At 40.7% G+C, this 13,091-nt stretch overlaps 1 protein-coding gene across 2 annotated transcripts in view; it reads left to right on the top strand.

The window, feature by feature from the left end:
- The window catches only part of cd276 (CD276 molecule), a 72,555-nt gene extending 61,260 nt beyond the window's left edge, over positions 1-11,295 (top strand). The window contains exon 7 of one of the 2 annotated variants that reach the window (XM_086188400.1): positions 10,446-11,295. The gene's annotated coding sequence lies outside the window, so the exon portion shown is untranslated. The remainder of the gene's footprint in view (positions 1-10,445) is intronic. The other variant, XM_086188391.1, reaches the window with a different exon arrangement.
- The last annotated feature ends 1,796 nt before the right edge of the window (positions 11,296-13,091 follow it).

Genomic DNA, 13,091 nt, shown 5'->3' with positions numbered 1-13,091 from the left:
GGTAAACATTTAAAGGTGTGAGTCATGCAGCATTCTATCTCTCCTTTTCTGTTTATTTATACAGTAGCCCCCCCCCCCCCAACGAAGTTCTCATTCTGCCAGCATTAGTTTGTGAAGAGCTGCAGCAGACCATTTTGGTGTTTACGATGTAAAGCCTTACAGAATAAGGTTAAGAGGATAATGTTGCTAAGTCAAAGTCTCTTGTTACTTTTTTGGAGGGTGTTAGGCCAATCTTGAATATTGCCTGTATTTATTGTAGCAAAAAATACTCAAATATACAAGTATTAGAGGGGAAAAAAAACATCATATTCTCAGAGTCACAGATTCAGAAATTTCATCCTTACTTTCCAGGTAGCTACCCACCTTAGCTACCATTGCAGAGGCACATGCACACCAACATTTTTTCATAAACTATTGGCCATCCAGTGTAGTTCGATCTTGTTGATTAGCAGACTTCAGGCCACAGCCATAATAGCTCCCTCCCCGTTTGACTGATCTTAATGGTAGAATGGTGGTGAATTGCTGTAATTCTCTTGGTCTCCACAAGGCATGAAAAGGTTAAAAGTGGTTTATTTTCAACAGGGAAGGGAAATCATCATGGACATAGACACAATCAGGAGTAGAGTAAGAATAAAATCATGCGACAGAATAGGAACTGAAAACATATCTTTATTCTTTATGTATGTATGTGTGTTATATTACTTATAAAAATATAAAAATATCCACAGTGATTATTGTAAGCAAATATTACTGAAAGACTAGAAAGAAGACGTATACGTAGCCAAGGCTGGGGAGAGAGGAGAAGTTGAATGGACACTCAGTACCACAGACATTTCTTATGAAAGGTGCATCACTCCACACTGATGGTGATGTCGCTTGGTGACTCAAATTCATTTTCGGGGACATTATTTTTCTGCTGTGTCCATCCATTAATCCTATTCATGTGAACGTAATATCTCACTAATACCTTGAGGGGATTTCTTCAATTTAGTGCAAATGTTCCCCTTGACTTGAGGATGAAGTGATTCGATTTCGGTGGTCAATGATCAAGGTCACTTGTCCACACTATACACAGTATTTCATGAGTGTCCAAACATGGCTGTACATCGCAAGTACACTGGTTGGAAGAGGCATACAATAACTGCATTCTCCCTGTACCAGAGAAAACTGGCCAATTCTTTCCAAGATTAAGGCTAGACAAACTGTAAAGAACTTTATCAGTGCAAGCAGTGCAAAAAATACATTGAACCATAGATAGAGGAATGCCACGTTGTACTCGTGGGTATTATGGGGACATTGCCTGAAATTACCTTATCTGACAGTTTTTTCATGCCTTCTTCTGACTCTAGCCTCACAAAATCTGGGCCCATCAGGAGGTGGAAGTGGGCTGTTTTGGCCTAGTGTGCATTTACTCCCTCATGAGTGGCCTCTGGCTAATGTAGACTGAAGAGGCCTCCCTTCCTGTGCTGTACTTCACCCTCACTTTTCCAATCTACAAGGCATCAAGATGTCATTGCTATAGTTGTAATGTAGCATCAATGTCTGGGTCATCCTATACATCAATTCCAGGAGGATTGGAGACACCAGGTTACTGATGGTGCTTCCATAATTGATCTGTGTGATAAACAGACTAAAGGGGTAGAGGCCAGTAGCCTCAGTCTATAGCCACCCAGGCCATTGTGTTCGCGGTGATTATTCTTCCATGCAATCTTTGATTATACACTGCTATACTACTGAGCTGGACATACACATGAGGTGACCAGCATATTGATATGTTTGGACTGTGTTCATCCATTTTTACCATACACTAGATTTTCAAGAGTACCCTGGACTAGTGTGATCACCTGTAGAATTGCTTTAGTCTGAAGACCCTGAATGTTTTCTCAGAGAGAGAAGATGCCTGTTCCTTTTTGGCCTAATTTTTTTTTCTAAACGACTGAGAGGAAACTGTGTTTGCGCTATAGCAGGGTGACCTGGACCTGGGACAGCTGGACTATGAATGTGGTAGGCAAGCACGCATTTGTGGGAGCCAGGATGCTGGCAGGGTTTGGACCCTGTCCTCAGGGGAGTGGATTTGGACACTCTGAGGGCTGGCCCCATGTTCACTCAACCATGGCCAGTCTATGACAGGCTCCAGCTCCCTCCCTGGACCTAACGCATAAACCTCTATGGGCCAGGAAAACCCAAAACCTCAGATCTATTTTGGGAAAGCTACAGTACTGCACCCAACAAATGACAGAAGTTGTAATGGCAGAAAATCCATTTCCCTTTTGTTATGACATACTTTAGATGTTTTGATATTGGACGCTGATATTTTGGAGACTTGTTGTTGATTTGACTGATATTTTCAGTCTATGATAAATGTGGTGCCAGAGAGATAACAGCATAGTATAGCCTAATATAGTCCGGCTTGTGCTAGAAATAATGCACAATTTGATTACAGGGATTGTTTCTTCAAATGAAGGAGCACTTTGATTCATATTGAGACTATTCTAAGAATACTGTGGTCCAGTCATAGAACATTTTTGGTGTTGAATTCTGTGCAGATGTCTACAGAAGAGCTACGTGTATGCAGAGGAGAATAATGGACTGGATAACTTGGCTCAGTCCTATCGCTGTCTATGAGTCACCTTATCTTACATTAGCATGTAATATACAGTCTGCACAGGTCTCCACTGCACCTTTTTAAATCTAACTTTATTAACCATTTTCATGTCAGTTGCGTGAATTCTGTTTATTACAAGGCTGGACAGTTACAGCTTGCTTTTCTAAAACTCTGATTGGTCATTGCTATAAAGCTGTAGCATGTAGTGCGAGTAGAAGGAGATTGAAGGTGCAGAAAGTAATTTCCTGTAACTAGCCAAAATAAAGTCTGGCCACTAGGAGTCAAAGAGAAAACATTTGTCATTACTGTAGTATCCACTGACCTTCACAGAGACTGTTATTGCTAGGTAATATCCTGCAAGCCCTTAGACCTCTCTGCTGCTGAATCATCCTCGATCAATTATTCTAATATTTGTGTGGCAGTTTTGCTATCGATTAATACATTTATGCAGAGTGCAGCATATCTTATTTAATAACGCAAGGCTCTGCATTTAATTAACTTGTTTCGGAGTTGAGGGGGCACTTTGTTTTCATAAACCTTTGCCTTATCGATACGTATTCATTCGTGACTTATGTTTATCCACTAGAACTTTTATTGTTTCATTACTAGGAGCCAAGCACGGATGACATAGTTAATGGCTGGCTGCAGCAGCACACCCAATCATTTGCGCACTGCTTTGTTGCTGTTGTTAGTGCCTCAGCCTCGCAGTGTTCTATCATAAATATTGCTTACTGATTATTTTAATAACTTATAGATTCTGGAAACTTTGGCAATAATAGAAGTTCTCAGTAAACACAGCTTGATTTCCCGCATTCAAGGCAGATACTTTTTCTCAAGGTGGCTCTGAGTCATAAAGTTATAGGAAAGCAATAAGGGAAAATGTTTGCATTTTGTTTCATCACCTTTATGTACATCGTGAGTTCCTCCTCTTCACACCAATCCCACAGAGTTAAAACCACTGTTATAAATGAGATTTTAGAATCCACTATCTTTTATCCAGCGAGTAAAATGAGCGAGTCCACTGCATATCTGTGGAAGTTATCTTGCATTTTAGTCTTCAGTCCCCAATTTGCATTTGAAAACAACACTTGAAGGAACCTGCAGAATATCATTATAATTTTTCTTTTGGCAATGGAGTCAAATACATCACCCAGCTGACTTTACCTGCACGAAACTTAATGTCTCAGAAGTAACATTGTCAAGAGAAACCTTACAAGTTTTCAGGTGAAATTCTGCATTGGATTGCTAAACCTAACTTCATAGGCATTCATTATTTTAAAAGCTTTTTTTCTGTTCGTTTTTATTTTGTGTAAAGGGGCAAGAAGGAATGGTATTGTACGGAACCTTGGCCCAAGCCAAGAAGAGAGCCAGAGATGGCTGCAAATGAGAAGCGAATAAATATTCAGTGGCAGACATGAAGGGAATAAAGAAAACTGAGTGAAATAAGGAGGAGCATGGACGGTCCCAGTCATCTACCTGAGGACCTTCGATGAATTCCAATGAGAGAACAGATAACATTTTTAAAGAAAGGCCCTATAGGTGCAATTAGTGCACCATAATGGGCCCGTCTCCAGAGTTGAGAAATTGAATTCACCTCTCTATGTTCCCTTAAACTCTGTACAGTCGCGTGAATATGGGATTGTTTACACTTTTACACCACACCAGCTGAGGTTTCATCTGGTTATAGTTTTTTTTTAAGAACACACAAGGTATATGGGAAGCCCTTTCTTAAAAGGATGAGAGAGAGATGAAAGGGGTCAAACAGGACAGAATTTGAAAGAAGGAAAGGGGTCTGATTTAATTTAGCGATGTTTTTGTATTTTAAAAGCCTTCTGCTGCCAGTTGATGGGATGAAGAGGTAGAGTGGGGTTTGAGCTCTCGGATGATTAGATTTATTCAGTAGCAAGACGAGTGAAGACTGAAGGAGATGAAGGGGAGTTCCTCTGGTCTCTCTCCGCTGTATGTGGCAGGTGAGGCCCGGAAGACACTGATGATGTCAGACAGGACACTTACATTGGAGTCTCTCCAGGGAGGTTGGGGGTGCCTAGGAGTCGATTTTGTCTCTCTATTCCAGTGTCTCTGATCTCTGCATTATTTATGTTTTTTGTCTCAGCCATTTATCAGCATTTTTATACCTCACAGCCTCATTCCACAGTACATCTCCTGTGATGGAATAGACTGCTGCGATGAGCTGCTGCAATAACCCAGTACAGCAGCTCATATTGATATAAAAAAAATGTGAAATGTGCTGTGCAGCAATCTATGCATACTGTTGAAAACTTTGGCAAACACCCATTTGTATCAAAATCGGGCAGTGAAAAATAAACTATTACAAGGTAAATGTGCTGGTTCCAATTTCTTATCTTTATATTAATTTTTAGGACATGAACCTGGCAATATGTGAGCTGTGGTAGAAGTTGCACTGCGACTGAACCACTGATCAATGACAGTTAATGAACACGGCAGGAGTTCTGCTCTGTTTGCCTCTCGACAGAGAGCTGCCTTCTCCAGAGAGCTCTTTTTCTCCTGTTTTTGCCAGAAAAGCACAGGAGCCGTCATTGAAACCAACTGCCTCTGGGCTCAATTAACTACCATAGATTACTCATAATGCAGATGAGAGATTGTGTGCAGGATCAGTGATGTGGTGATGTTTAAAAATTACGCACATTCGGGAGAGCATGCACAGATGTAGCCCACTGGATATAGGATGTTGAAATATGCTGTCAACGCATAGATGAAAGAAAAGCACAGTGAAAAGGGCATTGACAACAAAATAACATCCGCTTTATTATAACTGGTTAACCTAATCATAAAAACTGGTATCATCTACACCCTTCAGATAAACACAATGAAGCCATTGTGGAACAGATGCAGAAGCAAGCATACCTAACAACACCTGTTACCCTACATTGTTTGTTTTGCATTGTTGTTGTTGTTTGCAGTTGAGAGTGATGTCATGATTTGTTTTGTGTGTTGCCCAGGTTATAGCCTTCGTCACAGCATATTAGTTTCACTTAATATGCCTCACTCAGGGTCAGTGTGCCTACCTAGCAGACATGTCTGAAGCACCATGAATGGATGGAAAAACACAATCCAAGTCTCTGTGTCTATTCATGTTGGCAACAGGATAAAATTAAACAATCCTTTTATTTCATATATTTCTCCAATCTAGATTGGTGTTTTCAGGTAATTTTCTAAAGCAAACTGTGCTCGTTGTTTACAAGGGATGGCTATCAAAGTAAATATGTTCAGCACCAGAGAATTTACAGATGGCACCAGCCTAAATGCTGAACAGTCCTCCCACTGTGATGGGAGTATGCAAAACATGTTGCTTATTGAACGGCAAGATGACTTTTATGTGCAGCTTTCTGAAGTGTGCACACATTATCGTTAAACTGCAGAGGAACTTGCACATGCTCATATAGAGGGAGATTAAACATGCACATCTCGGCATGCTAATTAACCGGTCCAGTGCGTTTTTAATGTAGGAGTAGATTTACTAAAGGGATAAGGAGGACCATGATCAAACTAACAAGTCATCCAAAATTAAATGCACACAAATAATGCTATTGAAAAGCACTTGATAACCACAATTTGAGTGTTTCTTGAGAGTGATTTGTTTATCTATTTAGACTAAAACCATCATATATTACATTTGTTTTAATATGTTACTTGAAGCTGGTGCAGTTGATGAATATTCATTCTGATCATGTGTCACAGAATAAATTAGAAATTATAATCCAGTTTTACTGCCCTGGTTGAACATGATCTCTTAAGTGTCTGCATTGCCTCTGTTGGTTTTTCAACATTTACCTGATTGTCTGTGTCATTTCCATTTTACAGTCTGCGATTAGCTTAGTAATTGCTATAAAATGCTATTAAAATATTTTTTTTGCACTTCATAAAACATTATCATGTCCTAAATTAAAGGGGGGAAAATGAATTGTTGTCAGTTTTTCTATCGCTGCTTAGTGTGGCGTTGACCTCTGTGCATACATCCATGGCTGCCTTAAGTGTCAGATGAAATGGTGCTGAATGTAAACATGTCACAGTCCTTCAGCTCTGTGCTTATTAGGTGACAGTCACCTTCATGCTGCATCAGGAAACAAATAAATCACAACACAGGTGGAAGTCACCGTGAATGTCATCCTGTGTCACCTTAAATATTCCCCCAGATTAGCATACTGAGAATTTAAGTGGTGGGGTAAATGTTTTAGTCACCTACTAAGGTGGCCGACATCCTAGTGTGAGCGCGGAATACACTGTGACTTTCCTTTTTCCTCCCTCTACCGTTCTCCTGGCACTGAGTCACCTCAGCTTTGGGGCTTACCACAGGAGTCTCTTCAAACGATCCTTTAGACTGAAGTGAAAAATCAAGATTAATGCACTTCCATGTCCCATCCAGGCTTGGGGGGGGGGGGGGGGGGGGGGGCGCTGATAATTAGCACCAGGAGGGCTGCAGGGTACCTTGACCATGTAAAAAGCACTAATAGAGGTGTAGGATTTGTAGAATGTGATGTATACTGCTGTGTCAGGATAACTGTGATGGTAACCGAATGACCTGGCCGATATCTCCCTCTTGCTTATTGTTATTGGAGCAAAATGGTTAGGTCTGTAGGAGGAGCTGCTCCATCATTCACAGTGATCACTCAGGCTTATTTTCTGGTTTGTTTGTTTTCAAGCCTGCGTAGACCTGCAGCACAGTTTTCTGTTAAGTAATTGCCTGCACCATCTTGCAGGAAAATAAGACACTTATAACCCAAATTTCATCTTCCAAAAGAATGCTTAAGCCAGCGGTAAAAGGAAATTAAAATTTCCTGACAACTTTCATTTACAGCACTTCTGAGGTCATTATATCTGAATGTTCACTTTTGCATACAGAGTTTTAACTCACATTTCCAACATCACATTTATATTTGCTAATAACTTAGCGTGACCTGTTATAATTCCAGACACACTCTGCCGTCCTCCTCAGTCATTTTGGATGAATTCACCAGAGGTCATTTTAAAGGACTCTGACTTAAATGTTGCCGAATTGTTATTTTTTTTCTTGCATGTAAACACAGCCCAAACTTTCAGCCCCTACACTGATTCTGCGCACGTTCAAGTGCTTCATCAAATTTGTCCTCTCGCCCTATTGCATCACGCCCTTTCTGCACCGACCCTGTTAAAACAACTGTGATCCCCGTCACGATATCTACACCCGCTGACATATATAAGTCTATGATAGTCCCAGCAGTAACACAAGACCGGTCTCTGCTGAGCATAACATTGGGTTTTTCCGGCATGGTCCACCAGGTGTAGCGCTATCTGGTCTTGGTGAGCATGCTGCATGTTTATAAGGCTCACTGACCCTGATGACACCACAGCCGATAAGCCGAGACGTCACATTCCAGCCGATGCTTTTACCTTCCTCAGAGCACTAAACAGCCAAGCGGATACGCCTTTTTCCCCCGACTTCTGAAAGTCTAACGATACATCCCCATAACATTGTACAAACATGGCTGTACCTGATTTCATGGTGTTTTTCCTCATTTGTCAGCTTCAAATTAGTTATTCATTACATTTATGTATCTGACTTCAAAACTTATAAAGAAAGAGGAATAAGCCATACTGCACTCTCAGTACTTTGACATAATGCATTTACATGCAAGGTTAAGCCTAATAATAATTCCCTCTTATATTTCTTCCCACGCTGATAACGCTGCTATTTAAATATACCCCACACCTTGTGTTCTCCACTTCCCCTGGGATCTTATTTCCATTGCAGCCTTCTACTATATACTGAAGACTGTAAGATACTTTAAAAAAAAAGTAAATCCATCCATAAAAGCAGATCTGTATATTGTGTGTGAGTAGTATATATAATGCTTCTTAATTAGCCATTCTCGCACAGTGACATTTTCACAATGTACTTGATCATCTGCTAATGATTTTAAAGTGTCGCCAAGGTTAAGGCAGTGTCTCATTATCTAGAATTCTTGTCCAAGGTTATTTCCAACATTTAGCTCCAGAGTCCCACGTCTGGTGTTTGTCTTTGATATCTTCTCTGATTGTTGTTATATATGTTGGTGTCACATAGCAGCGGTCCTGCTGTTCAACAAATATTTAAATAATAGTAATAATAATCACACAATGAAATATAATCTTACATTTCGATGTAAATGGAGAACCTAGTAGAGACGGTGCAGATTTACAAGGGTTCATTAGATTGGATCCTCTGTGTCCTTGTATCTCTCCCATGAACCATCCCCCAAGTAAATTAGTGTGCAATCTGGTGTACCTGCTGTAAATGAATCTGTCCATCAGCTGGCGTCTCAGGTGTTGGAGTACTGGAATAGTTCTGCTCCGCCACGGCTCCTTTGAATCCTCAGACGGAGAGAAGCTGCCTCTTAAACACTTAAGTTGGAGTTTACTTTTTGATTGCCAGTGTTAACAAGAAAAATTCCCAATGGGTGACACTCGCCGTGTTATTTTGGTAAGATTCACAATTACTCTGCTGTAGATGTTCACTCCTATTCTTGGTGGAGGCAGAGGCCTTTCATTTCACCCCTAACCTCTGGACTTAATAACAAAAATGACTCCTCTGAGATACAGGTCTGTAGATCTCTGTAAGGGCAACGCAGGGTTACATTTGAGGAGGATGAGACAATGCATGTGTGAAAAGTGTGTTCATTTCTGTGATGGATTCATTGGCAATTTGGATTATGCACTGATATAGAGGCTAGGCTTCATTTTCATATGCTGTTCTGCTCTGTAAAACAGATATTCGTAGGGTGAGCTTAGCGATTTCCACAGATTCCTATCAGTTTGAATAACAGACTTTATGACTCTATCAGTTTTGCTTTGACATTTTTGAAGCTGTTAGCAATGCCCTCAGGGCTTCACTTAGGATTTTATCCAAATCACACCAGCCTGTCGTGAGTAACATCAAATGAAGGGATGATAATGATCGGCAGTTAGAACGTAGGAAAAGCCCACTACTGTATTTGTATTTCGAGTATTAGAGGAGGGAACTGGGATAAGACATCTGCTCACTGAGTTCATAAAGTCAAAGCCCAAGTTAGACTATATCTTAATCAAAAGAGGCTAATGGCAGGTTCAGATGAGCACAACAAAGGCTTTAATTCAACACTGAGCATGAGCGGAATCTCCTGTGCCATGTGACAGAGATTATTAGCCTCTCCCGCCGTATTAATGTTGAATATCACACCAGGAAACAAAAATGAAAAGATCTCTCCCCATGGACACTTCTTTTCGTATAGGAATCCATGCATGAGGATCTAGCTGACTGGCCTGAATAATGTATTCAAGAGCTGAACCTCCGAGCATATATAGCCAACTGTGTTGCTTTTAAAATCTCCAAGTAAGAGGGCGCCATGTGTGACATAATTAAATTCCACCCAAGTTAATTCAAACTGTTTAATGACGCAGGGAGAACAATTTCTGTCAGTGTGTTAGAATTAAGGTGGTCCACAGTGGCTGCGAGTGAGAAGCATTAGATTTTCAGAGAGATGAGAGAGACTTAAAGGTTGTAGCGTCCTGGGGAAACCGAGCCTCCTGCTGATGTTTGAGTCAATTATATCAAACCTGTTTTATATTTCAGGTTTGCTGTCGCTAATTGCTATAACTCTTACTAATAAGAACAAAAGTATCTATATTGCAGTAATCTAAATGTGAATCTTATTAGTTGGATCACCTTTTGTGTGCCTTAGTTATGGGGGTTACATTTTGGTTACTGTGACCAGCCCGCAGGGTTTCATTATTTCTCCAAGCTAATAACCTCCCCCACGGCGAACAGCTGACATCATATTTATTGTGTTTTTGTGTCTTTCTCTAGAAATCGGGGCCAGACGGCGGGTATGAGATGAGTCTGGCGGGTAATCCCATTCCACCTACAGTGTCCATCAACCTGGAGACTATTTCCAGCATCCCCTACAGAATGTCAAAGCGCCGCTGAGCAGAGGATGAGTCCATCATCATCTTTCCCTCGGGTTTCCGTCACAACGCATCATGTGCCATTATTTTATATCGCCCTCCCTCCTTTTTCTGTCAATGGACGGCCACGGCAGTGAGTGAATGCGGTTGAGTGGGTTGTATCCTATGCAAAAGAGAAGCTCTTTTTGAAAACTACAGGATGTGACAGGGGGTGTGATGAGGCATGTGCCAGAGATCTCCTGTCTAATAGGAAGTGAGACACTTGAAGGGATGACCCTGCCTTACTTGCCGTCACTGTCTCTCAGCGAGAGAGAAAGCTAGGTGCTCCCATTACTCCTGCACTTGCTAATTAGCGTCTGTCGTTGGAGTAACTTGTATCTGTCAGTGTGTGCTGCTCTCCTATATTCAGTAACTTGAGGGAATTGAGATTGAATGCCAGCTAAGCTCCAACAAACTGCAAATGGTGCATGCGATACACCCTGATTTTCTCACTGACCTGACAGTCTTATATGTAAGAAATTGTTTTTAATGAACACAGACTATCTCAGCTAGTTGCAACTAGCTGGTGCGAAATGTTTTATCTCTTCAGCAACTAGGCCAGCGGCTGGAGAGGATGTTTTATTGGACTTCTTTTTAGGTACTGCCGCAAATCCCGCAAATATGTCCAAGTATGAATGCCAAAGTTTTGTCAGATAATCCAGCGCCTATTTACATTAAAGAGACATGGTGAAAGTGTCTGGTCATTTTGGTGATTATTCCCAGAACAAATTTGTGTTCATTCAGACAAAACAAAGTCGAGTTTATTATGAACATTTCTTCACCCACAGGATTAGTCATGCTGCTCAAATTCATCCTTCCCCTCTTCCATCAGTTGATTTATCTGCCGACTAGACTATTCAGTGTAATGAGTAAAACATGAATTATGGTCAGAGTAATACAAATATTTCATTTACATGCAGATCAACACTGACATGTTGAATTGTTCCCAGTTCGATGCAGTCCTATTTTAGGTCTAATCCCTCTCTGTTTGCAGATGCTCAGTCATCCCAAACATGTTACTTGTTTTGAATAATGGATTTTCTCTCTGATTGTTTGTTGCTGTCATATGCGAAATAGCTACCTTGCAAGTCTTACTTGTATAAGTGGAGCAGAAATACCTTCCTAGAGCGTATATATATATATATATATATATATTTATTTATTTATGCACACGCACGCACACGCGTGCACAGAAACGTGCATGCATACTTGTGTCCTCTTCCTAAACTGGATGAGACTGTTGATCAAACCCCAGGCTGTGCCCAAATGTGTACATCTCTCTGTACAGTAGCCCTTGACCTTGCCCCGTGTCCTCATGGCCCAGACACCCGCCTGAAATTAAATTACAGATTAGTGGCTTCAGGCCCAAAGAGGGGTTTATTTGGTTTGCCCCTCTCTGAGTAGCGCTCATTTTCTCATCTGTGGACTGCAAAAATAAAATATCCTGGGATTTAAGAGGGAAAGTGCCCATTTTAAGGCATTTTTCCCTCTCAATGTGAGTGTCAACTTGTCTCCTAAAACTGAAAAGTCTAACATTTAAGGAAAGAGGTATGGAGAGCCAAAGGTGGTTGTGGCGAAACTAGATATATGAAGAAGAACCCGAGCAAGTCTGTAGAAGCTGCTCCTTCATGCCTGGTGTGGTGTGTTCTTTAGACCCTGCTGAATGTACACCTAGGAAATTAAAAACTCATTCTTGTGAGACAAAAGAAGCAAATTTCAAATCCTCATTAATTTAACATTTGTCAAGCCCTTCATAATCCGTAATTCCAAATTACCTTCACGTCAGACCACGTTCAATAAATTTGCTATCAAAAAGGAATGAAAATGAGATCATGGCAGAAAATGTAAATTTAGACTTGTTTTGTTTAAAAATGCAAGAGAAGGGGTGACAAACAACTTTTAACATAGCCTAAATGATTAAAAAGCTCAAGGGTCATTATTTTGCAGTGGGTTTTGTTCCACTGAGAGTGTGATCTTGTGAGGATGCATGCCCTTCACAGCTGGTATGGACAAAATAATGATTATAGTGTCATTTGGCACTGTCGGTATATTCTGAGGATGGATAGACTTCACCTGCCAACTGCTATAACAGTTTTTCACTTATATGCTTACGATCAAATGTCGATCGATATCAAAGACTGGAGCACAAGAGGATAAAGGTTTACACAACTAATGTCACGTTTTTATCAGAACATTTGGCAAGGTTTCCGTTTGTCCTGCAGCTAAACCTTGAACCACTTCACCATACACAGAAGGATAATATCACAGATTCGTTTTCTCAAAAAGAAAAAAGATAGATGAGGAAATAATCATGCAAGATGTAAAAATGTGGGGTACAAATGTCATACTTGTGCTACTTGTTTGAGCTGCTAATACCCTCAAAGTGAAATCATTCGAGCAGAACTTCCCTGACTAATCTCTGACTCTGGTCCCACTTTGATCTTGGGGGTTCTTACTTTCATCTCTGACTTTGATCTCTGACTCACCACTGGCAGTATTACTACTGGCT

The sequence above is a fragment of the Aulostomus chinensis genome, chromosome 2, assembly GCF_037954235.1.
Source record: "Aulostomus chinensis isolate RoL2024-O1b breed Wild chromosome 2, RoL_Achi_v1.0, whole genome shotgun sequence".
Classification (NCBI taxonomy): domain Eukaryota; kingdom Metazoa; phylum Chordata; class Actinopteri; order Syngnathiformes; family Aulostomidae; genus Aulostomus; species Aulostomus chinensis.
The sequence above is the reverse complement of the archived record's forward strand: the minus strand, read 5'-3'. Positions and strand labels throughout refer to the sequence as shown.